This window comes from Lactuca sativa, chromosome 8 (assembly GCF_002870075.4).
Source record: "Lactuca sativa cultivar Salinas chromosome 8, Lsat_Salinas_v11, whole genome shotgun sequence".
NCBI classification, from domain to species: domain Eukaryota; kingdom Viridiplantae; phylum Streptophyta; class Magnoliopsida; order Asterales; family Asteraceae; genus Lactuca; species Lactuca sativa.
This window is the reverse complement of record NC_056630.2, coordinates 64,461,395-64,488,442: the sequence shown is the minus strand read 5'-3', so window position 1 is coordinate 64,488,442 and position 27,048 is coordinate 64,461,395.

Genomic DNA, 27,048 nt, shown 5'->3' with positions numbered 1-27,048 from the left:
CCAACTAACGTTGGGTCTCTTATCCGACATTTCTATGATAAAAGAAAATATAAATCAGCAAACTTAACACACATGTACAACATAAACCAAGCATAAATTTAATTTCATCATATTTTTACCAACATGTATAACATAAATTTTGATTTCATACCAATAAATTGTGATTTCATACCAATATTGTACAACATTTCAACAAATTCTGATTTCATACCAACATTCCAACAAGTTCTGATTTCATACAAGCTTTCAACAATTTCTAATTTTATACCAACGTTTCAACAAGTTCTGATTTCATACGACGATCATACAATCTGATTTATACACATATAAATTTTGCTTTCATACACATTTAAGTATCATTTCATACACATTAACTCTGATTTCATAAACATATAATATGATTTTATACACATAAATTAGGATTTCATACACATACAATCTGATTTCGTACATATATCGTATGATATCATCCACCAAACATAACGGCAACACAAACATCAGTTTTTCAACTGATTTTAAAAAAACAAAGTACATACCTATTGTTGTGGAGGTCATAGTTGGTTGAGAAGGTGACATCGAACTCGCCGGAGGGAGGTCCTGATTTCAGGATTTCTATGTGGAAGATGGAATGAAGGAAGAGATGATGTTGTTGAGTAGTAGAGGAGGTGTGTTTTCTTTTAGGGCATAGAAGGGGTGAGAGAAAGGATGTTTGTTTTTTGAGTCATCCATAATTTCAAGTTTGACTGAGTAAAGAGCTTGGTTGGTTATTATTGATCGAGTCAATCTATTTTGGGCTCTACCAAAAGGCCTAACCGGACCGAGTCAGCCAAATTTGCTGACCGGGACCAGTCAACTCACTATCAAATGGACCTTAAGTTTTGGCTTATAGTTGTGGATAGAACATTTTTTAGGTATTTCATCAAATCATGGAAAGGAGAAGGTCGGAACACACACACACACATATATCAACAGTTTTATAATATGAGATTCCGTGATGTTTGTCTTCAAAACTCTGATTTTGGATTACAATTTATGAACAAATGGTCTTACATTGAATATATATTTATAAAAATGGGTGTTTTTTCTATTTGAAAAATTAAAAAGTTAGTCTGAAAAATGGTACGTTACAAGTTGATATTAGAACCATGGTTTGAGAGATTTGGATGAGCACTTGTGGAATTCCAAACACGAACTAAGGATTTGAGAATGTTACAAGCCTTTTTTGAAAGAAATGAATGTAAAAGGATAAAATAAGATGCGATGTGTACAGTCATCCGGAGCTCGAACATGAAAGTGATCTCCCAAAATATTCATAATTGCTATATATGTTAATATGTGAACTGATAGAATTTCATGCTAGTAAGTAGGCTAAGGATCTTTTAGGAATTGCATGCTAGAATTCCCTTATATTTAAGATGTCATGTAGCCTAGGTATTGCATGTTAGATTGACTACTTGACTAATGATCGCTTTGTAATATTTGTAATATATGTCTATGTTAGTTAACTGTTATGTGACTACGTTAGGATTGCATGCCCCTAGAATTAGATAGTCCCTAATTGCTTGATTTGGTCATATTGCACAACTCTTGTTTGCTTCCAACCATTATAGTGTAAGATCTCTCAGTTGAAGGACTGCCTAATTCTAGTTGCATGTAGTTAGTATTTATATGATAGTTATTTGATATCAATAGAATTTTCTTTCTTAGCAGGATATCCAGGTGGGGTGGGGTTCCTATTAACCTAGGAAAAGTGTTAGGATATGTTAGTGCGGGCATATATGTGAGAAGAATCCTTGAAGGAGAGTCTAGGAAGATTAGTAATGTGTGCTTGTGTGAGTACATGTATCTCTGGTTAGAACGATTAGTAGTCGTCATATGTTGTTGATAAGATATTAAATAAACTTGAAGATCGATTAGATCTTTGTAACAGGTAGTGCGAAGAACATAAACAATAAACAAGACAAAGTTGAATCACAATATGTCGAATGATTAATTCAAACAATCCTCAGCAGAGCTCGACTAAGAACTTCCGCTGTAGAGGACTTAGGGTTACAGAACGATAATGAAACTACTCTGATCGATCTATTCTTTTGTTACTATCGTTTCAGTCGTTAACCTAAGATGCATGCAAGCACCTATATTTATAATAAACCCTATCAAGCTCACGGTTGGACAGGCCCAAACTGGAGTTACAAAACTGGACTAACTAGCGAGCCCAATCGACGCAATACTTAACAAAACACGACCCAACAATCTCCCCCTTTGCGTCAAATTGGAGCGAGACTACTTCTTCTTCTTGATTGGGCCAGCAGCTGGAACTTTCTTCGTGGTATCAAACAAACGAGAGATTAGCGCAAGGATCGTCTGTCTGAACCGAATGTACCAATGTATCATATCGTCGAAGTACTTGATATCATCCGCTGTGTTTTGCTTGCATCTGTGGATGATCCCCAACACATGCTCTAGGCAAACAGTGGTGTACAGATGTTTATCAGCTAGGGCAAAAAGACATTTCTGTCCTTCGTTCCTAGTGAACATGACTGAATTCCGTCTCGAGTCAATTTTGCCCATCTGCATTTGGTTCAGATCACTGGCCGAGCCAACATGAGATATTGTTGGTTTCTTCTTGAAGACGCTTGCTATCTCCTGATCCATCAATGCAACTTCCATGATGTAGCACACAAGCATCCTTTTGAAATGGTCGATAATCGGACCGTATTCAGCTTCGTTGGTCAGAAGGATGTTGTGCAAGATTATCCAATCATGGGGATTGAGGTTCGGAAGATCTGCTAAAGAAATGGCATGTTCGGTTTTGGTAGACCCCCGAAGCACCTTGAACCGAACGTTGATGAAGTTCCCTTCACTGTACGGCTTCAAGACCTGAACGTTTATAATTTTCTGAGCGCTCCAAGTCTGATATTGAGGATGAGCAGCCTTCAGATAGAAATTAATCAAGTCCCGATCAACCTGTGGATGAGGATGAGGGAACTCTGAAACGTTGGCGAAGGCGTGAAAGATGAACGCCTTTCGGGTCAGAGGCATGTCGAATTGAGAGTCGACAGTGTTGGAACAATCAAGCGATATAACAGGTTCCAGCCACAAGATGCTTGGAGTATCGATGGCTTCTTTTATCATCCTCTCAAGAATCCAGATAGGAAAAAGAGTTTTCCTACTCTCAAGAAGGTCGTGGGCTTCCTTCTGTTTTCTTTCTGCTTCTTCAACTTCTTTAGCCACACGAGCACTGATATCAGCATCATCGACTCGACGTTTTCGCTTTAAAAGATCAGCGATAGTCTCTTGATCTTCATCTTCATCCTCAGCAATATTCTTGCCTTTATCTTTCACACCAGAACCGGAGGCTTGACCTACTGGAGGAGGTTCGGTTGTGTGAGTTGCCTTTGAGGATGGAGGTGGTTGAGGCATGGACTCCGGAGATGTTGAAGTCTATTCAGACCCCTAAGAACACGCCTCCCATCAAGCGCCATTTGAATATAAACCGTTTCAAATTCACACGCGCGTCTGCGACGCCATTTGGAGATAAGACGTTTCCAATTCGCATGCGTTCCCTTTTAGCGCCGTTTGAAATCAAATCGATTAGACTCCCGCCTGAGTCAGCATGTCATCATCTTATCCTTTTAAATTGTAACGACATCTTTTGAACAATGCTCCCACGTGGATTAAAATTAACCACAACTTGTAATTAACCACCAATCCAATGAAAATGCCTGTAATTAATAGAACCGAAATTTTGGAAAATCAAAGATTTTCGTGCTAAGGGTGTAAAGGAAAAGAAATAAAGCAATACTTTTTAGGAAAAATTGTGATGTCAATAAAGACACGAAACAAATGATCCCGGGCACGAATCTCTTTCTTCAAAGTCAAGAGAGACCTTAAAGTGTTTGTTTGGTTTCCCGTTGGAATAACGATCAAACACTTATTAAGAAGTGTTGAAAGGCTTCTTTTAATTAGGCTTCTTAGGGTGACTTTCGCTTTGATTCAACAGTCATAATCTTGAAATAAGATAGAAAGTGAACAAAGTACTTGTGAGACCGGTGTAGTCTGTTGATGAAGTAGGTTGGTAATAATTTTAAATTGGCTAGGAAATATAAAATCTCAACAAAAATTAAAAACTGGATCCCAAGGGAAGAAATGTTATTGTTTTTAACAATTTCATAGGAATCACACAAAAGAAAAATTTGAGATTTCATGAAGATACGTCCGTCAATTCATTAGTGAAAACTAGAGCAAAGTAATTGCTCACCGTCAATTCAGATTGGGTATTGAATTTTGGGTTTCACTCAGCTCGTAGTGACACGAAACTAAGATCATGAATGCAGTTATTGGGTAACCATAAACCTCAGTGGTAATTTTTGAGAGTCTCAAGGGTTACGTTTGTGAACTGAGTGGGATGGAGAAATGTAATGTAGATGGTGTAAGAAATCAAAGTACCTCTGCTGTGAAAGATAGGACTAAGCAGAAAACTCTTATCTCTTGTGAGAAGAGAGTTAGGTAGCTCACGATTAGAATAAATGTGATAGCCTAATTGGGAAGACAAGGTTTGTGTATACCAAGTCATTAAGGCTGCTATTCAGAATCAGATGAGGCTTTGGACACATACAACAGCATGCTTCTAAGGACACTTAACTAATTCAACAATTTCCCCATAAACAAACACACATATAAAATTAAAGCCAAAAAGGAAATAAAGAACAAAATATTTTTGGAGTTTTTGAAATTATATATTAAGAAAAATATTTTTGGAATTTTTGATAAATAATAGTGAAAGAAAAAATAAATAAAAAAAATAAAATAAAATAAATAAAAAAAATAAAAAAATAAGACTGAGAAAGAAAATAAAAAGTTATAAAAAACTTTGGAACCGAACCCGAGCGTTCGGTCTATTTCGGGTGAGAAAAATTGAGGAACCGAACCCGAGCGTTCGGTCTATTTCGGTTGTGAAAAACTTTGGAACCGAACCCGAACGTTCGGTCTATTTCGGGTGAGAAAAATTGAGGAACCGAACCCGAACGTTCGGTCTATTTCGGTTACCAAAGAAGATAGATTTTCAAAAAGGGAATACTTTTGACAATAAGATAAATGAATTTGGAACAATTGTACATGAAATTTACAATCAAGAAAACCACCTATGATTGATGAGCGAAAAGCAGATCATCCAACCGAACCCGAGCGTTTGGTTCATTTCGGTACATGAGTACAAGACCCGAACCCGAACGTTCGGTCTATTTCGCTTCTTACTTTTGAGTTTGAGAGGTAATTTGTGGTACTGACTCTGATTCCATCATGCCTAGCCCTTGTAGAATTTTGTTGAACGACGCTTCAGGAAGGGCTTTGGTGAAGACGTCAGCCAGTTGATCAGTGGTTCTAACAAAATGAATTTCAACGTTCCCATCTTCCACATGATCTTTAATGAAGTGATACCTCAGTGATATGTGCTTGGTCTTGGAGTGTTGTACTGGGTTATGACAGATCCTAATTGCACTTTCAGAGTCACAATATAGTGGGATCTTTTTCATATTGAGTCCATAGTCCCGGAGTTGACTTTGGATCCAAATCACTTGAGAAGTGCAGGAGGCAGCTGCAATGTATTCTGCTTCAGCTGTAGACAAAGACACACAAGTTTGTTTCTTTGATTTCCAGCTAACCAACTTCCCGTCAAGGAATTGGCAGCCTCCAGTGGTGCTTTTCCTGTCTAGTCCACAACCTCCAAGGTCTGCATCTGAGTAGGCTTGAACGAAGAAGCCTGAGTTGGAAGGATACCATAGACCTAAAGAGGTAGTTCACTTGAGATAACGAAGTATGTTCTTCATTGCAAGCATATGAGGTTCACGTGGATTCGCCTGAAATCTAGCACAGTAGCATACATAGAACATTATATCAGGCCTGCTAGCAGTAGGATACATCAGAGAACCGATCATCTGGCGATATAGCGTAATATCAACTGCTGGCTTATCCAAGGATGGAGTGAGCTTGGTGCCGAACGCCATTGGAACTTTAACCTTTGAATCTCCCATCATGCCAAATTTTGCCAGGAGAGTCTTTGTGTAAGCTTCCTGATTAATAAAGATGCCTTTGGGTCCCTGTCTAATATTTAAACTAAGGAAAAAGTTAATTGGACCCATTGAGCTCATTTCAAATTTAGTCTCCATCAGCTTTCTGAATTCAACCGTTAAGCTAGGATTCGTTGAGCCAAAGATGATATCATCGACGTAAATTTGAACAATCATAAGGTGGTTACCTTCCTTCTTACGAAAGAAGGTTGGGTCAACCGAACCTTGTTTGAATTTGGACATCTTTAAAAACTTTGTTAGCATTTCATACCTGGCTCTCGGAGCTTGTTTCAGTCCATATACGGCTTTGTCCAAAATATAACAATGATTAGGGTACCTTTCATTTACGAATCCAGGAGGTTGCTCCACGTACACTGTTTCTTCAAGTTCTCCATTTAGAAATGCACACTTGACATCCATTTGGTAGACTTCAAAGTTTTTGTGTGCAGCATAGGCAAGAAATATTCTAACGGATTCCAGCCTAGCTACAGGAGCAAAAGTTTCTTCATAGTCAATTCCTTCCTCCTGACAGTATCCTTTCACCACCAGACGTGCTTTGTTTCGTATCACGTTCCCTTCCTTGTCTATTTTGTTTCTGAATACCCATTTGAGACCAACAACTGAGGCATTTTGAGGAGTTGGAATGAGGCGCCAAACTTTTTTCCTTTCGAATTCATTCAGTTCGTCTTGCATAGCTTGAACCCAATCGGAGTGATCAAGAGCAGTGTTAATTGTCTTTGGTTCAACTTTTGATATGAAGGAGTTAAAAATACAGAATTCTACTTTTGAAAATAAGGAAGTTTGTTTTGCCTTAAGTTGTGATCGGGTCAGAACTTTTTCAGAGACATTACCGACAACTTGAGAGACAGGATGATCTCTGGTCCATTTGACAAGAGGAGGGTAATTTGGATCATAGGATGGATCCAATTCAGCGTTTACCGTCTCTTCAAGTTCGGATTGACTTTCATCGTCATAAAGCATATCGGCATTCTCCCCCTCGACAGATAAGCTTTCAGGTATTTCTTGAGTATCTTGAGCTACAGAGGTTTCTGGTGGTGCTGAGCTTTTGGGTGTTGACACACCTTCGGGTGGTGAGGCACTTTCGGTTGTTGAAGAGCGTTCGGGAGCAGCTTGAGAACTGTTCTCCCCCTCAACATGTGAGCTCGGCTGTGATGACGAAGATGGATCCTCCCCCTGGACTGAAGCATTGTGCTGTGGAGATTTGTTGGAACTGGATACTCCTTCATTCATTCGCGTTGTAGCATCTTCGACAAGTTGCTTCAGATGATCTACCCTGTTGTCTGCTGCGCTGGCTTCCGAGAGAATGGCCTTCTCTGGTTCATCAAATAACTCGACGAACTTCTCAAAGAAGTTTGCAATCGAGGCTGTGACTTGACCTGTTTGAGGAAAGATTTCTCCAGCTGTGTCTTCGTTGGCCTTTAGCTTTTTGACATAGCTATCATCAAAAGTCACGTAATAAGTTTCTTCTATTTTCCTCGAGCGTTTGTTTAATACCATGTACGCTTTAGAAGTGAGAGAATAGCCCAGAAAAATCCCTTCATCGGCTTTGACATCAAACTTGTTGCGGTGTTCTTTAGAATTGAAGATGAAGCACTGTGAACCGAACACATGGAAAAATTTGACATTTGGCTTCCTGTTGTTGGTGATCTCATAAGAGTGAATCACTTATTAAGATATGACCTGTTCTATGTAAAACAAGCTGCAGAGATAGCATCAGCCCAAAAATATAAAGGTAAAGAAGCAAAACGTAGCATGGTTCGGGCCACTTCACACAAAGATCGGTTTCGTCTTTTGACAATTCCGTTTTGTTGAGGTGTGTAGGGAGCTGAGAAGTTGTGACTGGTTCCTTTTTCTGCCAAGAATTCTTCGAATTCTTTATTTTTGAACTCCAGACCATTTTCGCTCCTGATGTTGCGAACGACTTTCTTCAGCTGTACTTCAACCTGCTTGATGAACATCTTTAGCTTGTGAGTCGCTTCAGATTTAAGCTTCAGAAAGAACACCCATGTAAAACGCGAAAAGTCATCAACAATAACAAGAATGTACTTGCTACCGCCGATGCTTTCGATAGATGATGGACCACACAAATCAATATGAAGTAACTCTAGTGGTTCAACAACTTTAGTGTTTATTATTGATGGATGACTTTGACGACTCTGCTTCCCCATTTCACATGAAGCACACAAATGTTCTCTATCGTACTTGAGCAATGGAAGACCTCGAACATGACCTCCAGTGACAAGTTTGTTGATATCCTTAAAGTTGAGATGTGAGAGCCTTCGGTGCCACAGCCAGCTTTCGTCAGATTGTGCTTTGGATAACAGGCAGATAGCTGGATTCCCTTTGATGGGTTTGAGGTTTAGGGGAAACATTTCACCTTTGCGCTCCGACTTGAGAATAACTCTTTTCGTCTTCTTCTCAATTATTTCTAAACCCTCATCGTCGAATGAAACCTTGAGACCGATACCTCCAACAAGCTGAGATACACTGATGAGGTTATGTTGTAGTCCTTCTACGTATGCAACCTTCCTAATCGTCAAATCACCATTTGTAATCATTCCATAGCCTTTTATGGTGCCGAAGGAGTTGTTCCCGAACTTGACATTTCCACCATTTGAAAGAGACCTAAATTCCCTTAGCTCTTCCTTCCTTCCTTCCTGTCATGTGACGCGAGCAGCCACTGTCAATGTACCATTCTTCGTCAAACTGCTCATCACTGATAACCTGCAAAAATTAAGCAGATTTAGGAACCCAAAGTTTCTTGGATCCACGTGAGCCTTTCACAGGAACAGGAATAGTAAGAGAGATGTCAACAAGAAATGTTCTTTTTATTAGTATTGTTTCATCTTTCTTTTTGATGGTGAAAACCTTAATTTTATTGGGATTTGTTGCTTTTGGTTTGGACTCTGGTTTAACTGACGAAACCTTTAATTTTCCTTTCAGATCAGTTGATGATTTAGGTTTTTGAGAGCGAACAGAATAGAATTTAGAATGTGGTTGAGAGGAATTAGAAGAATTGAATGAATTAGAAGAGTTAGAATGAGAGAATTTAGACTGAGATGATTTCTTGACTTGAGATTCTAGGTGACCCTTTTGTTTTTGATCATCAGTGGGACCGAACCTAGAATTTTGGTCGCTTTTGCTCTCTGAACCGAATCTTTGCCTTCGGTAGATAGTGTTCTCTGAACCGAACCTCTACTTTCGGTTGATATTGTTTTCTGAACCGAACCTCTAATTTCGGTTGATATTGTTCTCTGAACCGAACCTCTCCCTTCGGTTGTTATTGCTCTCTTGTGATCTAACAGTACTTTTCTCTGACTTTAAATTTCTGTCACGATATGAGAAATAGGCATTTTGAGATTGCCAAAACTGTTTTCTTTTAGAGAGATTCTTCTTGTATCTCTGATTCCTTTGCTGTTTTCGATTTCTCACCTACTTCGGCTGATGATGGATATTCGCTTTTGGTTTTTGTTTTCCGTCAGCTGGTTCACTCCGAACTGATGATGTTTCGCTTAAAGGAGTGACTTCTTTTGCAGGAATTCCTTTTTCTTTAGGAACATCTTTTGTACCACTAGTACTTGGCACGTCAAAGCTATAAGGCTTGTTCAAAGGTTCTGGCACATATCTGCCTTTGGTTTTCCATGATGTCCTTTCTGACAGACCAACTGTTTCATCAGCATTGTCGATAGGAGTTGACCAGAAGAACTCATTGCAACCATCAGCATTATCTTCGTTTACAATGGCTGTGAGTTCAGCTGTCTGATGTTCGGTTACACCTGTGACCTTATACACCTGATTTGGAGTGGTTCTAACCTTTTGGTATACTACAGCCTTTTCTTCAAGGATCGGGGACTTTTGTTGGGACAAACGAGTAAACTCCACAGAATTTTCTGAAATAAGATTCTTGTGGTTTTTGGGTTCGCTCTTGACAAACTCAGAACAGTCAACTACGTCCTCTACATAAATTTCACTCATATCATCGTCATCATTAAGCTCAGATGCATTTTCAACATCAATTTTATTTTCTGAGCTCAAGTTGGTACTCAATGAGTCAAACTTTTGTATGCTTTCGGTCCTTAGTTTCAGTTTATCATTTTCATCCAAAAGGTTTTTCAGCATGTCCTTATGGTCCTTGGACTTTATGAAAGATTCAATTTTGTCTAGACCATACATATATGTCGGATTAACATCCTCAAACGAAATAACACTTTCACAATTATACGCTTCAGCATCAATTTCATCCTCCTTAAACTCAAGGAAGGGCAAAATCATGCGATGAATTTTCTGTCCTATTTCACAGTCCAAATGAAGCTGAGTGATATTAGTATAAAGACGCTTAGCAATTAAACAAAAAACATTTCTCTGTTTTAAAAGTTTTAAATTGTCTCTTTGCAAATAAATGTTTTCATCCTTGGTTTTGATTAACTCCGACTCCTTCAGTTCGATCCACATCCTCCGTTCCTCACTCTTTGAAGACACCCTGCTTATTTGGTCAGTTAGGTTAGAATTGGTGACTCGTGTTTGAGTTAAACTGCTATCTAGATGAGAGATTCTTGAATTAACATTTTTTAATTCTTTTTCATATGAACTTTGTGGGACTTTGAATGCAATAAAAACGGATTGTACCTTCTTGATTAATTCATCAAGTTCGTTGAACTACACGCTGAGCGGTTTTGCTGTGAAGCATAAGTCCTCTCGCTCCTTTGTGTCTTCATTCCCACCATCTATGTTGTATCCCCTCTTCTGAGATACATCAGACACCATCAAGCATGTTCCACCGCTATCCTCATCTTTCGCCACATAAGCCTTTCCATGAGAAGGCTTCCTTACTTCATCATCCTCAGAGTCGGTTGACCAGACCTCCACGCCACCGAACTCATCATTCGCTACCGAACCCTGCACAATTAAAGCATTCATAGAAGGGTTAGCAGTAGATTTCTTTCTCTTGATCTCTTCCAGCTTTTTCAACAACACTGCTTCTTCATCTTTCTCCTCATCCTTTTCTGCCATTTTCTTAAGAACACAATCTTTGGCATAGTGGTTCTTTCCTCCACAATAATAGCAGCTCACTCTCGAATCTCCTTCAACTTTCGGTTCCTTCTTTGGTTCTTCTGCCTTCGGTTCTTCCCTAACCTTTTCAGAACTATAACTTCCCTGCCAATTTCGATTCTTATTGGTGGGGAACCTTTTCTTGATGAACCTTTTTGGGTTTGACACCATCATTGCATAGTCTTCAGAGGTAAGGTCATAATCCTCTAGGTTGAGGTCTTCATCTTCCATCACAGCTTTGCTTTTGGACAGAAGGGCCAATGAACCCAAGCTTGAAACCACATTTTTCTCCTGTAACACGATCTTTTCTTGAGATTTCAGAATGCCTACCAGTTTCGCCAAAGAGTAAGATTTGAATTTCTCATGCGCTTTAACTGTGGACACAACCGCTCTCCACTCAGATCTGAGACCGTTTAAAAAGGTAACCTTTTGTTCAATCAACTTCCTTTCAATATCATGTTTAATCATCTTACTGAGAAGCTGATTGAAGCGATCGAATGTCTGAGTTACAGTTTCTTCAGGACTCTGCTTGAATTCACCAAACTCGGATAGTAGCAAGGTTTGAATGGAATGCTCAAGATCCTCGTCCGTAGAATACAATTCTCGTAGCCTATCAAATATTTCTTTGGCACTTGTGCTGAACTCACCAGCCTGAAAGTGTCAGATTGAAGAGCGAATCTGATTAATCTCAATGCTTTAATATTGCACTGAAATTTATCTTTTTCGTCTTGAGCAATATCTTTAACGTCTTTCAAAAGATCATTATACTCATTCTGAGTTTTAATAATTCTTGAAGTTGCTGAATGAGCGAATGGTCCAGATACGATTGCTTCCCAGATGAGATATCCATTGTCCTCAGATCCGATGACATAATCTTCAAAATGATGTGCCCAGACTTCGTAATCCTGAGTATAAAGAATGGGAATCTTTGTCGTTGATCCAATGCTGCTTGAAATGTTAATGGGATTGGATTGTGACTCGTCCATGCTGGATCGAATAACCTGTTTAAAAGATCAGACTTGTAATGTATTAAATTAGGGCAAAACAAATAAATGCTGAGTTACGTCAATTATGGGATGACGGCTCAATAAATATTGATTAATGCGGAATAACCCTAATCGCAACCTTTTTCACAGAAAAGATGTGTATGAATTACACAGCCTCCTGCTCTGATACCAATTGATAAGATATTAAATAAACTTGAAGATCGATTAGATCTTTGTAACAGGTAGTGCGAAGAACATAAACAATAAACAAGACAAAGTTGAATCACAATATGTCGAATGATTAATTCATACAATCCTCAGCAGAGCTCGACTAAGAACTTCCGATGTAGAGGACTTAGGGTTACATAACGATAATGAAACTACTCTGATCGATCTATTCTTTTGTTACTATCGTTTCAGTCGTTAACCTAAGATGCATGCAAGAACCTATATTTATAATAAACCCTATCAAGCTCATGGTTGGACAGGCCCAAACTGGAGTTACAAAACTGGACTAACTAGCGAGCCCAATCGACACAATACTTAACAAAACACGACCCAACAGTTGTGACTTGGGAACCTTGAGATAATTCTGGGGATAAGTACAGATTTGTGTGGAAGGTAGTATGGGCCCGTAATACTGGAAGCATGGGATCGACATGGGGATGACGAAGAATCAAAAGGTTACTAAGGAGTTGGTTGATAGTAGATAGTGTGGTATAGCACTAGGGTTAATTGTACTCCGTTTCTGTCTCTATCAGTCTTTCGGTTATGTTTGCTTTAGATGAAAATGAATATGGTGCTTTTCAGGCCTTAGTGGGCATGGCAGATTGGGTATGAATGATGCAATCTTGTGAGAGTTAGTTGATCCTAAGGTCTCAAGGAACTTGTTTGAAGTAGAACCAGTTTGAGTCGTGGGACTTGGGAGGAAGCAATTGTGATGATCGATTAGAGGATTGCAGCCTTTGGCAGGGTGGTCAACCGATGGCTTGGAATGTTATTTGCTACCATAGGCTTATATTCTTCCAGCCTCCTGTGTCGGGGGGAGAAGACACCAGATTCTTATTGTTGTTTTTTCTATGCATCTAAACACACAATCATTTGTAGCGGAAACATAACAATAATCATATGTGTTCATGCACCTTAAGGATCTAAGTTTCATGCTATTACTGCTACCTTACTAAAACATAAAGAAGGAAGAATTACGTGCCTATTATGTAGTCATTGATCTCTATGCTTGAGATCTCGTCCTCCTCAATTTTGCTTGGAAGAAAGGACCCAAAACGGAATCCTTCTAATGGTATTACACCCTATGAAAACCAAAGATTGAATAAATATAACTAGGAGAAGGTTCAATTTTATAAAACCTAAGAGAGTTAGAAATTGTCCCTTGTAGAGGGAGGAAGAGAGTTGGCAATTTTTTCAAGTCAAGGTGCGAGGAAATATGAGATCCCTAGAGCCCTATTTATAGCCTCAAATCCTTTCCTTAGATTTTTCTGCCATCCCATGTAGGATAGAGGCAAATTCAAATTTCACCTCCATGCCATGTTGGATGTTTTGGCCAACCCTAATTCTTAAGGATTATGGAATATTCCAATGGACCAACTATTGATTAACTAATATTCAACCCTTTTAATGAATTATACTATTTAATTAATTCCTAAAATATTTTTCCTATTAGTTTCTAATTAATTTTATAAACCATAATAATTAATAAACCAATTTCTCCTTTGTTTATTCTACTTAACTTAGGTCATAAGGGCAACCCAAAAGGACCATGTTATTATTAGGAATATTACCAATAGTTAATGACATTGGACACTCTATCCAACACATGTCAACCGATTGATAGAAGAAAAAAAAGAATTTTCTATATCAGTTTATGCCGCAAGGAGGTAACGTCTAGTTCGTTGTGAATCATTTCTATCTTACAACGAAGGGATGTTGGAGATTTGATTGTTCTTTCGGTTTTGTGGCCAAGGTGGAGACCATGTAGCGAGTTGAAATATTCGACCCAATTTTGAGAAGATTGGGTGTCGATTTAGATCGATAATTGGATTCCAAAGATATGGTTGGAAGTACAGCTGAAGAAGAAGGAGTTAGTGCACTGTCACCACCATCAAATAAGAGAGTTATGTTGTTATGTTGGGTTTTTCAAAGGCAAGTTTTGATTGTGTGAGGTTCAGTTCTTTGGGTGCCTTGTCAATCAAATGGTATCTGGTTGACTTCGCTAAAATTGAGGTGGTGATGATGTGGGAGGTTCCAAGGTCTTCATCTGAGATTCAGAGTTTCCTTTAGATTGATTGATTATTATTTGAAGGATTATCTTTTTCTATGCTATGCACTTCGAGAGTTGAGGTTGGAATATATCTGGTTGAGTCGTTTGAGGCTTTATTGTTTTCGGACGTTAGTCGGTGGTAATTTGAACCCTAAGTGGGGGGGGGGGGGGATTGATTATTCTGATTGGAGTATCAACAAACTGTTTGATTTTGTGGTTTTGGTGCAATTGGTCAGAGGAATCTTCAGTTCAAGTATCTGAGGTTTTTGTTTAAGTTTATTGATGCATAAGAGAAGGAAAGTAGGCTACCATCAAAATACCCATGGTTAGGAAGTTTTCTTGTTATGTTCATCAAGGAGCCATATAAACTCTTTATAGGTTTGGAAGAGTTTAAGAAATGGTCAGATCGTGGGTGTAGAGCGAGTTGCCATAAGGTCTACGTCTTCAGGAACACATAAGTTGTCCTCGTAGTAGAGAGTTGCTAGGTAAGCATTTCACTATAGCCAGCAACCCTTTCAGGAACACCAAGTATTATTATGGGAGGACGAGCTTGTCAACTCGAGTTTTGTATCGGGTATGGAGAGCATGGTTAGCTTGTAGTATTAATCTGTTGACCAACTTCAGAGTTCGATACGTATATTTTCATATAGGCCTTGTTTAGCTGTATGTGGGATCATTGGGTTCAGTTTGTCGGTCCATTTTTGATCGTTTGCTCATTGCGTTCATCATCAACAACTAAGATTGTTTGAGGGTTTCAAGCTATATTAGTTGAAGGTGCACTTGGTGTGTCAACCTTTAGTTAAGTTATGTCTGTTGTATATCTTGGTTTTTGGGTGTGTGCACCATTGGTTGTTTGGTTATGGAATTGTTGTTTCTACCAGACTCGGGTTTGGGTTACTTGCACATTGATGGAGATCTGTTCAATTTTATTTAAGGGTTGGGATCATGTTTCAGTTGTTTAAGAGAATGTTTATGTTATTGGTTGAGGTTCGTCATTTAGTCATATCGATGGTACTTCACCCTTTAGGTAAGGTTGTAATGAAGATGGAATGCATTGGATCTGGGGATGCTTGTGTGTTCTCCTTGGGAGTGTGTAATCTTGCTAGTTCTTCAAATATTTCTATCAGGGTTGCATATGCACTAAATAAGATAGCCTGAGAACTTTTGGTCTAACTTTATGGCATGGTTTGTGTGTGATTTATTGATTTCGAGTTGGAACAAGCGTTCAACCTTCTATCTTGTTTTATAACTACATGCAACCATGTTTTTGTCTGGTGTTGTGTCAGTAGCAGCCAAGATTGTCAAACAGTTTGCATGTTATAGAATTGTCTGACTCATGTTGCATTTGGAAAGTGTTGGGAAGGATGTTGATTGGGTTCCTACAGGTTGGTGGGATGATGGTCATGTGCTTATAAGCTAACTGAGGTGAAGGTCGTGACATGAGTATTCAAGCCTGTGGTTATGTAAAGTCAAATGTTTTGATAATATCAAGATTTCAAAGTCTTATTAGTGTAGAGTCAAAGTATAGCATAGCTGTCTATATCGAAGGTTTCATATCATCGATATATCTATGTATTTTAGTACGCACTGTTACTTAGTAACACTTTAATAGTCAAAGTCCTACTATTCATTTTGTATTTGTGAGGGCACTATAAATAGTGTTGTTGCTTAACTCATTTGTAACTTTTCACTCTCATTTTTCACACACTTGTACTTTTGCAACATCCAGATAATATGAGATGAAACCAAATTTTATTTACCTTTTATAATCAAATTTATGATTGCTTTTGTTAATTAATTGATTTCTCGACATTTCAATTGGTATCAGTGGGGGAATCATTAAATTGTTTGAGGAAATATTTTCTCGTTTTCATATATTTATTCATTCTTTTTTTATTCAACTTTTTATGCATTTGAAAACATTGTTATTCGAGTTATCTCTGAGATTTATTGATAATGTAATCGAGAATCAGTCATTTGAATAAGATTTCATTCTTATTCAAGCTTTTTTTTCTTTTCTGAAAAAATATATGGCAAATTTGAACGTGAATATGATGATGAACCACACAAATCTCCTTGGCTCATCCACGAAAATCCCAATGTTACCGCCGGAGTATTATGATCAGTGGGCAGATCGAATGGAAGATTATCTTGACGGAATCGACAAAGAGATATGCATTCTATTGATAAAGGTCCGTATCAAGCTAATTTGGTTCAAGAAGAGAGAACAAAAACACAAAGTAAAGATATGATTGTGGAACGTCTGCAGAAACAAGCTTACGATAAAATGTGTATTCGCGAATTGCAAGGAGCCTTACCACCGGTTGTTTACAGTTACATCCGTGGATGTAGGACAAAATAAGAGATTTGGAACACACTTAAGGAGAAACTTCAAGGAAATGAGCGTAAAAAGACGAGTTCAGTGAGTTGATTTATTAGTGTTCAAGATATGATGTGGTTCGAAATGTTATGGAGTTCAAAATTACCTTTATTCTTGGTTTAAGGAAGGAATGGAAGAATATTTGCTTAATGATCAAAACATAAGAAAACTTCGACACTTACTTTTTGTCGAATCTTCACAAAATACACAAAGCTCATGAGTCCGAGGTTAAAGAAATTGTTTATGAGAAGGAAAAAAAAATGAATTTTAGAGGTCTTTTGGATTTGGTCTCAAAAAAATGTTAAGGAAGTTTGTTCTGATGGAAAAGAAGATGTTGGAGAAGAGGCTTGATAATGAACTTGGATGATGAAGCTATGGTCTATTATTCGAACAATAGTGTCAAAAAGTTTGAGAAAAAGCCTATGAACATTAATTTCAAAAATAGTTCTATTAAGAAATCATATTCGACATCAAGTTCTGGTATTCAACACAAAGGTGTTGAGAAGGTTTAAGAAGAAAGTTGAGAAAATACTCATTGGAGATTCAGGATATGATTGCAGTTATTGCAATGGTAAGAACAATTTGGCAAGAGATTGCATGCTCAATAAGAAGGAGGATAAGCAATAGAAGGTCATGGATGAGGCATATTCTGCCATGAAAATCATATAAGTTAGATCCAAGTCTAAGAATTTGTCTTTGGTCTAGATCAGATGATGAAGAGATGTGTCACCCTATGAATGGTGTCATGTTTGCAAAACATCAAAGTAAATAGGTGAATGAGTAGATGGTGTTTGGAGGATCATTTGAAAGAAGAGAAGAAGACAGTAACTGAAAGGAGATTGTCGAAGGACAGTGCTTTATGGCTACCACTTCAAAGTCTCCAATGAATGAGAAGGTATGTAATCTATTAATCTCTCTTAACATTTATTCGAATTCTTATGATACTGTCTTATATGATATTCTTATTTGAATGACATGTTGCTTTCCATGAGTAGTGAATTGGAGAAAACAAAAGTTTTGCTTTATGATGCTAAGAATAAGGTGAAGGAGAAAAACTCTAAGATAGCGGGTTTAGACTTGAAACTAACAAATGTTATGGTTGATATGGATTCAATTCGTATGGATAACATTTCTTAGTTATACAATGAAACATTTATTGTAATACCACTAAGAGATTGTATGAAAAGATTACTTTTCTCGATCATTCTTCTGAAATATGCAAATAACAACATAGGAAGCTTCACCCTTTCATAAATTTCAAAAGAGAACTAGTAGATGAAATTTCTTATGATTGTGAAAGAAAAGTTTCTAAGGTTGATAAGGTACCAAATGATTCATATGCTTATGATATGGTTAATATTGATGAATGTTTGGATGCTGATAATTTGGTGAATATTATGAATGATAGTTTGAGCAAAAATGAACAAATGAAAATTTTGAACAAAAACTGAATCTTTGACATAATGTTCTTAACAAAATTTTGTTAGTATCGAAGATAATTTTGACAATATCAGTGAAATTGAAGAAGATGAATGTGTTGATTATTCAAATTTGTCGGTCATTAAAATGACTTCATTAGCTAAAAGTGAAGAGAATGATGATTCAAAATCATAGCTTAATAATGATTCGTCTCCGGCAATCAAAACTGATGAAACTCAAGAGTCTATTATTGTCGAAGATATAACCAACAATGGAAGTGATAATGATTCCGATGAAAAGGAAATTTCATGAGTTGTTGAAGCACAAGTTTCTGAGTATACAGAAGAGTATATGAAGGTTTTAAAAGAAAAAGGAAAACATTATCTTAAACAAAATTCAGTGTTTTATCCACAATTCAAAGATTTTCCAAATCAAGTTTTTGTCACAAAAGGAAATGCTGATAAAGTTAATCCAAAATTAAATGATTTGTTGAAACAAGATAATTTAAAAGTGACTGATGAGGGTTTTTACTCAAATCAAATTTTTTTGGAGAATGGTTTGAATCAAAGATGAAAAACTTTTCAACGTCAAAAGAGTCAAAAATCATTTTTAAAAGATAACAAAAATGACAAAATTGGTGTTTGGGTTATAAAAAGAACTCAATCTTATATCGAAGATAAGTTGAAACTAGTTGACAAGTCATTACCAGATGAGCTGAAAGGTCAAAAAGCGAAGGTTCAAGATTCCAAACAAGAGGATGAAAAATCATATTTGAACAGGTCTCAATAAAATCGAAAGGCTCAAAATAAAGCATTTTGAAAGAAACGAAAGGATCTTTAAAAAGAAAAATGTTATTAACAAAAATCACAAAAAATCAACAAAAGAATTTTCAAAATCAATCACAAAATCATTTTTTCAAAAGAATCATCAAAAGTTTTTCACAAAGGTGTGAACAAAAGCGTTCAAAAAACAAAATCAAAATGGTTTTAGACAAGAGTCGAAGGTTGAAAACAAAAATCAAAAAGTTTCAAAATCATTTTTAAAATATTAGTCAAAGTCATTTTCAACAAAGTCACAAAAGTTTTAAACAAGAGTCATGTTTTGGATATTAAAATCGATATCAAACTCAGTTTCAACAAAAATCACATCAATCTTTTTCAAAAATAAGTCAACCAAAACCGACTGCAAATGTGATAAAGAAAAATGTGCCACTTAAACCTGATAATCTACGCTTTCCAAATCCAAATTTGACACAATATCAAAAGTTTCCTTCCCCGAGGGAAAAACTTATGTAAAAAATTTTAATCATTGGTTTGAGCATAATGGAAAGAAATATCAATCAAAAGAGTTTTCAAAAAGGCAAGTCAAAGAGGCTTTTGAGAACTACTTATGTGAATCAATGAATGGAAGTACGTCGTTACAAGAGTCATTGTCAAATCCATCAAAATGGAAAGAAGTTAAAACAAGTAACAAAGTTGAGTTTTCTAAAAGTAAGGTTGAAAAAGAGAAAATCAAAGTTGAAGCTTCGATATTGAATGATTATATTTCTTTACCACAAACTAATGAGGTTGATTTAATTAACAAACTCAAATCAAAGGTTCGTAATTGGATTTTCAATTCTACACTTCACGCTACATTCCACACTAACACACAAAGACTTAAAATGCCTTGGGTACCTAAATCTATCTAATTGATTGTAGATGCTGTGTGACGAGCGTTATCATGAGAAATGGTATATCGATAGTGGATGCTTGCGTCACATGACTAGAAAGAAGGAGAACTTGAGAGATTTTAGGAAAGTGGAGAATGTTGGGGTAGTGAGTTTGGAAATAATTACAAGTAAAAAGTCAAAGGATATGGGAAAGTAAGTAATGGGAAATTTATGATCAATTGAGTTGCTTACATCCAAGGTTTGAAGCATAACCTTATAAGTGTTTCTTAGCTGGTTGTGGGAACATGAAATAAAGTTTTGTTTGATGAGGAAGGAAGTTTTATTTCAAACTAAGAAATGAGGTACATTTTAATAAAGTCGAAGAGGAAGGGAGATATGTACACTATGGACTTAAAACAAATAGTTGGCTTACCCTCTATTTGCTTACTATCAAAGGCTACTATTGATCTAAGTTGGCTCTGGCATAGTAGACTTTCTCATATTAATTTCAATAATCTTAATAAACTTGTTTTAAATTATTTAGTTAGAGGCTTAGTGGTTCTTAATTTGACAATGACTCTTTATGTTCAAATTGTGAGCAAGGTAAACAACATCGACATTGACATCCAATCATCATAGACTCGAAAATTGTTGAACCTCTAGAATTTCTACAAATTGACTTATGTGGACCTTCGACTATTGAATCCATCAATGGGAAAATATGGGTCATAGTAGATGATTTTTCATGCTTTACTTTGGTTCATTTTCTACAAAAAAAAATCTGAGACTACTCACGTGATGATTGATTTTATTAAAAGCGTTGAAATAAGTCTAAAGAAGAAAGTTCGACGAATCAAAAGTGACAATGGAACATAGTTCAAGAATTAATCTCAATTCATTCTTGACGAATCTTGGTATTTCTCATAATTTTTCTTCAGTTGGAATCATTCCTGAACCCATGCTTAGTTTGATGGCTAAGTCGAATCTTGTATTAAATGCATATATGAAAACATTGAGCGATACACCTCATGTTTCAACTCCAAATAAAGCTAAGTCGGAGAATAAGGGAGTTACGATTCAGGAATCATCTGGTGCAGAACAACCTAAGAAGTGAAAAGTTGTTGGATTATTGAAAGTCAAACGTAAAAAGAAAACATCGAATCTAAAATAAAATAAGCCTAAGAAGATTGTTGAGCCTGATATTAATGCATAAGAGGTTCTTGTGGAAATTGAAGATGAGGAAACAGATACTAAATTTCAAGAACCTATTCAACATTCACACTATGAAAGCGAAGGCAACGCATATGATAATGGTGAGATGATGCATGATAATCCATCCATTTCACCACGAATGGATGCCTATGCCAATTCTAATGTCTAGGAGAAAATCAACAAGGATGCCAATCTGAACACATCTAATGTGGACACAAACATCAAAAACAGTGAAAGACCTTCAGCTTCTGCTCTTGACTCGAATACAGTTACACCAGCCAAAATTCCTACTACTAAATCCAATGCAGAGGAGGTTAGGTCTACAAACATCCCTGAGAACGTATTTAATAAGGACTAAAATGTCAATATGGGTGAGACTTCATTCACGGATACATCGATGGTTCCACCACCACTATATGATACTTCGATAGTTCCACCACCAACATCGTCACCTCTACCAAATTCGATTGTTTAAACTACAACAATTCCTTTTAGTTCACCCACTTTTGAAGGTATTTTACAACAACCAATCACTACTTTATTTTCTTCTCAATCTATAGATCAGACTATTAACACCGAGGAGGAAAAGAGAGTAGAATTTGATGATCTTGACTTCGATTATGGGGAAGAAAATGTTAAAGATCATGCCATTATTCTAGGAAAGCAGTAAACAATTCTTAACTCTAAGCTCAATGCAATCTTACAATTCCCAAATGATAATGCTGGTTCTTCTTAATCCATTACCAGATCTGATGTTGAATGTCTTATGAAGAATCAACAACTGAAGACGAAGTTCTTAGTCAACAATGTTATGACTAATCTTGAGCAGAAACTTGACGATAATATGACTTCTTATTCATTTCATCTTACATAAGTTCAAACTGTTGCTCAAGAAAAACATGAGTTGTTAGAGAAGGTTATGAAAGATTCCAAGGATTATTTGGTGTTGAAAGTCAAGGAACTTCATGAATTGGTTGTCAAATAAGTGAAGAAGATAGATGGTTTTTGTACTGGGGTACAAATGAATGTTGATGTGTCGCTCTCTGCTACTCGGACTTTAACTGAAAACATTCCAGCATTTAATATTGAATACAATGAAGAGTTGAGTAAGAAGAATGAATCAAACGGGAAGATGTTCAAGGGGATTGAAACTTCATTCAATAAGTTTCAAGAGGAGATCTCAATGGTAGTTGTTTTTTCTAAACCTTCCATTTCCGCAGAAACACTTTCTACTACTATATCTTTGATTGAAGAGGATTTCAAATCCCAACTAGCTCTAATTCTAGACTTGGTGCTTCGATTACCCAAAAATGCTCCACGACCAGTGCTCGCTTCACAAGGTAAAGATAAGGGTGGATCATTGAAAGTTTGAGGTGTTGAGAAACCAGTTGTAAATGGAAATTTTTTTTCGACTCAAGTTCCTACTTCTATCTAACCCAATCAAACATGTTCAAACAATGAAAACAACAACTTCGATTCCTAATGTCAATATTGATATGTCGAAGTTACAGTCAAAGAAGGATTTGAGTATCAATGAAGGCGGTTTTGTTTCTTCGATAGTAAAGCCAATCACACAAGCTACTTTAAAGAATAAAGGAAAAAGTGTACATGTTAATCCTTATGAGGAAGAAAAGAAAAGACTACAATATATAAAGATGGAGAAGCTTAAACAACTGAATAGCATAATGAGGCAAAGATTAAATGATTCACCTGGTCTTGAAAAAGGAGATATTAACAAAGTTTGGTGCTATGAAACCATTGAGAATGTTGCTTATGAAGAAGTCGATGCCTTTGAAAAATAGCCAAAGGAAAGCTGCTTGATTAAAGACTCAAATTTCAATCAGCTTGACTCTCAATTTAATCCTTTGATGTTTACATTTGCTCAGTTCAAGCTTACTGACAATTATTATCAAGATGGCAAAGAGTATTAAAGCTTGAAGATTAGATTGCATCTTGTCCTTGCATTTATTTTATTGATGTATATGGTATTTTGGGAAACTCACTAAGATTTGGCTTATAATTGTGGATTAAACATTTTAGGTACTTCATCAAATCATGGAAAGGTGAAGGCGGGACTACACACACATCAACAGTTTTAGAATCTAAGATTTCATGATATATTTCTTTATAACTCTGTTTTGGATTATAATTTATAAAAGAATGGTCTTACATTGAATATATCTTTATGAAAAAGGGTGTTTATTCTATTTTAAAAATGAAGCATTTATTCTGAAAATCAGGACGTTAGGTGAATCCAAATGAATCATTTCACAAAACTATTCTTTAAATGTCTCTAACAGTATGGACAGTTCCACAAGGACTCCCATACTTATTGTAGACGATTACCACCATTGGTCAACAAGGATAGAAAATCACCTTAAGAGACAGTGAAAAGATATATAGAGATCAATCTAGGAAGGAACCATGTAAAATTTCTTGCATGGCTGAACAATAATATAACTATACAACACGGTGGTGGATTTCCTCTCGTTAGGCCAATTGCAACAAATATCATTAAAATGGAGAACGATAATATCGCTTTTCATGAGTTTTTGTGAAGTATTTTCTCTTGATATCCTTGATCTCCTGATTAATTACATTATTTCTCAACAAATGTGGGTGACATTGTAGAATATGCTTAACGACAATGAACACGCAAGAGACAAGAAGCTAACATTTACGTGAAGTGAGTTCAATAAACACCAATATCTTCTTCGGGAAAGTCTTGATGAACCATTTAAGCGATACAAATATATCATGACAAGGATTTTTAATGTTAGAACAGTCAAATCCAATCATGAAACCATCCTTTAGTTTCAAAACGGTGTAGGGAAACCTTAGACCATGGTAAAATGATCATATGGTAAAGTGGAAAAATCAAATAACTTTCCTTGTACCACTTGTATTGAAAGTTACAATCCTAAAAGTCTACTACTATTAAGGAACATATGTATATATGAGGACCACTAGCCTTGGTTGCAGCCCAAGCATCACAACCATCTTTTAAGAAAAACCAAAATCCTCATAAGATCATTAAAGTTCATTCTCCTTTCCAGTATTATTGCTCTAAAAAATCATTTAGGAACATGATATTGACATCGATAATGAAGATGAATTTCAGAATTCCCTTATCTTGATAAGCCAATAGTTCAATCGTCTATCCTACCCGGATATAGGAAACATCAACAATTCAACAAACCTTATCCACTATAAAGCTTCAAATTAGACCAAATATACAAAAGCCTAGCAATATATGTAACCAAACCAGGAGAACCTACTTCTGACCTCCGAAGCAAGTTCGCAACCTAAACTAGCAAAAGTAAAAATCCTACAACTATTCATGCCCCCACAAAAGCATACATCGAAGAAGAAAATAGTGTATGCTACAAGTGTCACAAATAAAATCACGTTGTCAAGGACTATAATCCCAATATGGTTAAAGGCAATGCATTATATGAAGAAGGCAAAAGAGCTTCAAGAGAATGACAAATAATTTGTTGTATAAGTGAGAAGAGATTATCAGGTTTGATTATCCGATGATGAAGAAGATAAGGAAATTTGTAAGTAGAGGAAACATGGAAAAGTTTGTTTGTTTTCAAAAATGAAGTTTTTGATCCCAAGGAAAAGGTTGTTGGAAGTGAATAAAAAGTTGAAGATAGTAAACCAATGAAGAAACATTACTTATTTAGGCCACCAAAAATGGACAAACAAGCATTGTCAAACAGTGAAATCTATGATTTCTACAGATAATTTATGTTTAAAATCAATTGAGCCATTTTTAGAAACAAAAACAAAAATGTGTACGGATATCCTTACAACATATTCAAAAGCAGCATATGAGAAAAATATTACGACCCACGAGTTGCACAACATTAGGGATCAAATGGAGGATAAGAATTAAGCTAAAGGTTACCACGTTGGAGGACACTAAGTTGTTAGTTGAAAATTTATTAGTACTTGATTTAAATCAATGGGATATTGCCCAATCAGGAAATATACATTCAATCTTTTAATAGAAAACTTGTTCAATTGTATTGAAGCAATTCACAATCTTGTTAGTAAATGGTCTACTTAAAGCACATACAAATATGGTTGGACCACTGGTAACACCCTTGCGGACGAAAACTTGCTTCAATTTGATGAAAACCACACATATGTCCCTTAAGACATACTGTTTCTCCATCCAGTCAATAATAGAACATACCTCGAACATCTTGAATACCACTTTGCTAGACTTGGAAGTGGGGGTAACAATTCTCGACACGATACGAAATATGGCATGAACCTGACACACGAAATGAACTCAACACATAAATAAATGAGTCTTGGTCAGAGATTTTAACCATTTTAATTAAATGGTTTGACAAGACACGAAACAACACAAAAAATAAATAGGTAAGGTTAGGGTCCGAACTTTCAACACAAAAATTACTCATTTATTTATATGCAACCTCTTTTAATATTTTAGGTGAAGTGATCATATGCCCAACACCAAAACCACATGTAAAGAAAAAATTTGGTTTGTGCTATTATGTAATGCGAAAATTTGATGGGGTTTTGAGCATTACAACATCCTATGTGATCATGCAACCCTAATTGCTTTGGATCTAAGTTTTTCTCTATGGAACATACAAATACAAACTACAAAGTAATAACCCTATAAACTAGCACACAATTTTCGAAATTCACATATGAAATTAAGGTTATGAAGTTACCTTGCTTGTTACATAGTAATAACAAGTATAATCCTTGCTTGATCTTGACTTTGAAAGGCTATTGCCCCAAGTGTTGCACCTCTAATGGAGTCACAAACACCCAATGCAAAGAATGACTTAGGAGAGAGGTGAAAATCAGCTACTCTAGGGTTTCATAAAGCTTAGGCCGAAAATCCCACAGTGAAGGGTTCCTTATATAGTTGTGTGGGCTGCTAGGGTTTCTAGAGGAGACCCTAATTCCTGTTTAAGGCTTAAACATCCCATGGACCTCCACTTTAGAACCCTTGGACGAAATCTATAGGGCTTCCCTATAGGATTTCGTCCGCTCCACTCTATGGAGTCCATTAACACAGTTTTGCAACTATCAATGATTTGCAAAACCAGTCCCTCCATTATTAATTAGTCCCTTTTATCCCAAAATTAATATCAAATTAGTTTATGTTTAATTACTAATTAATAATATGATTTCCAAATAATATATTAATCTTATAATGTATTAATAAAATCATTCTAAGTACCAATTTATTATTCATATAATAAATCCTACTCTCTCGCTCTCTCTCTCTCTCTCTCTCTCTCACCATTTGTCATGCTATCAAGTTGCATGAGTGAAGGCAACCCAAAAAGACCATGCTCATAATCAAATCAAGTACATACCAAATATAGTTATGGGCTTAGACACCTAATCCCATAGTCTCCCACTTGGATAAGTCTAATAACTATTATTGCAAGTATGACTTCAGAATCTGATTAGCAATCGTAGCTTTCAAAAGCTGTTGTCGAACTCTGATCATATCAAAAACACGTCCTTTAGATAAGGGATCAAATATTCCTCCATTCCACAAGATAACGTATGGACATGACATATGGATTATAATCCTTCTCTCAGTCCAAGGTTTGTTTCTCGACTTCCGATTTAGGACGACTGATTCAGACTACAATCGAACACATCGACTTAGTCCAGGCTTGGCCAAGCGCTTAGGTGTCACCACTAAATCATCGAGGGGCCCACAAATATCGCTTTTATCTCATTTAGGGTAAAAAGGAACGGATAAACTTCGACTCATATGCTTGTACTATTTACTCATCAAATCACACACAACAATGCGTTTGATAACATCAAGTTACTGATGCGTTTACGTATTATCAATGCACAACCGACTCGTAAACAACAAATCATATGTCTCCATTTCAAGATTAGAAGATATTATCATATTACAATCACTGGTGATAAAATCCATGGAGTGATTCAAATGAGCATGAGTTTAA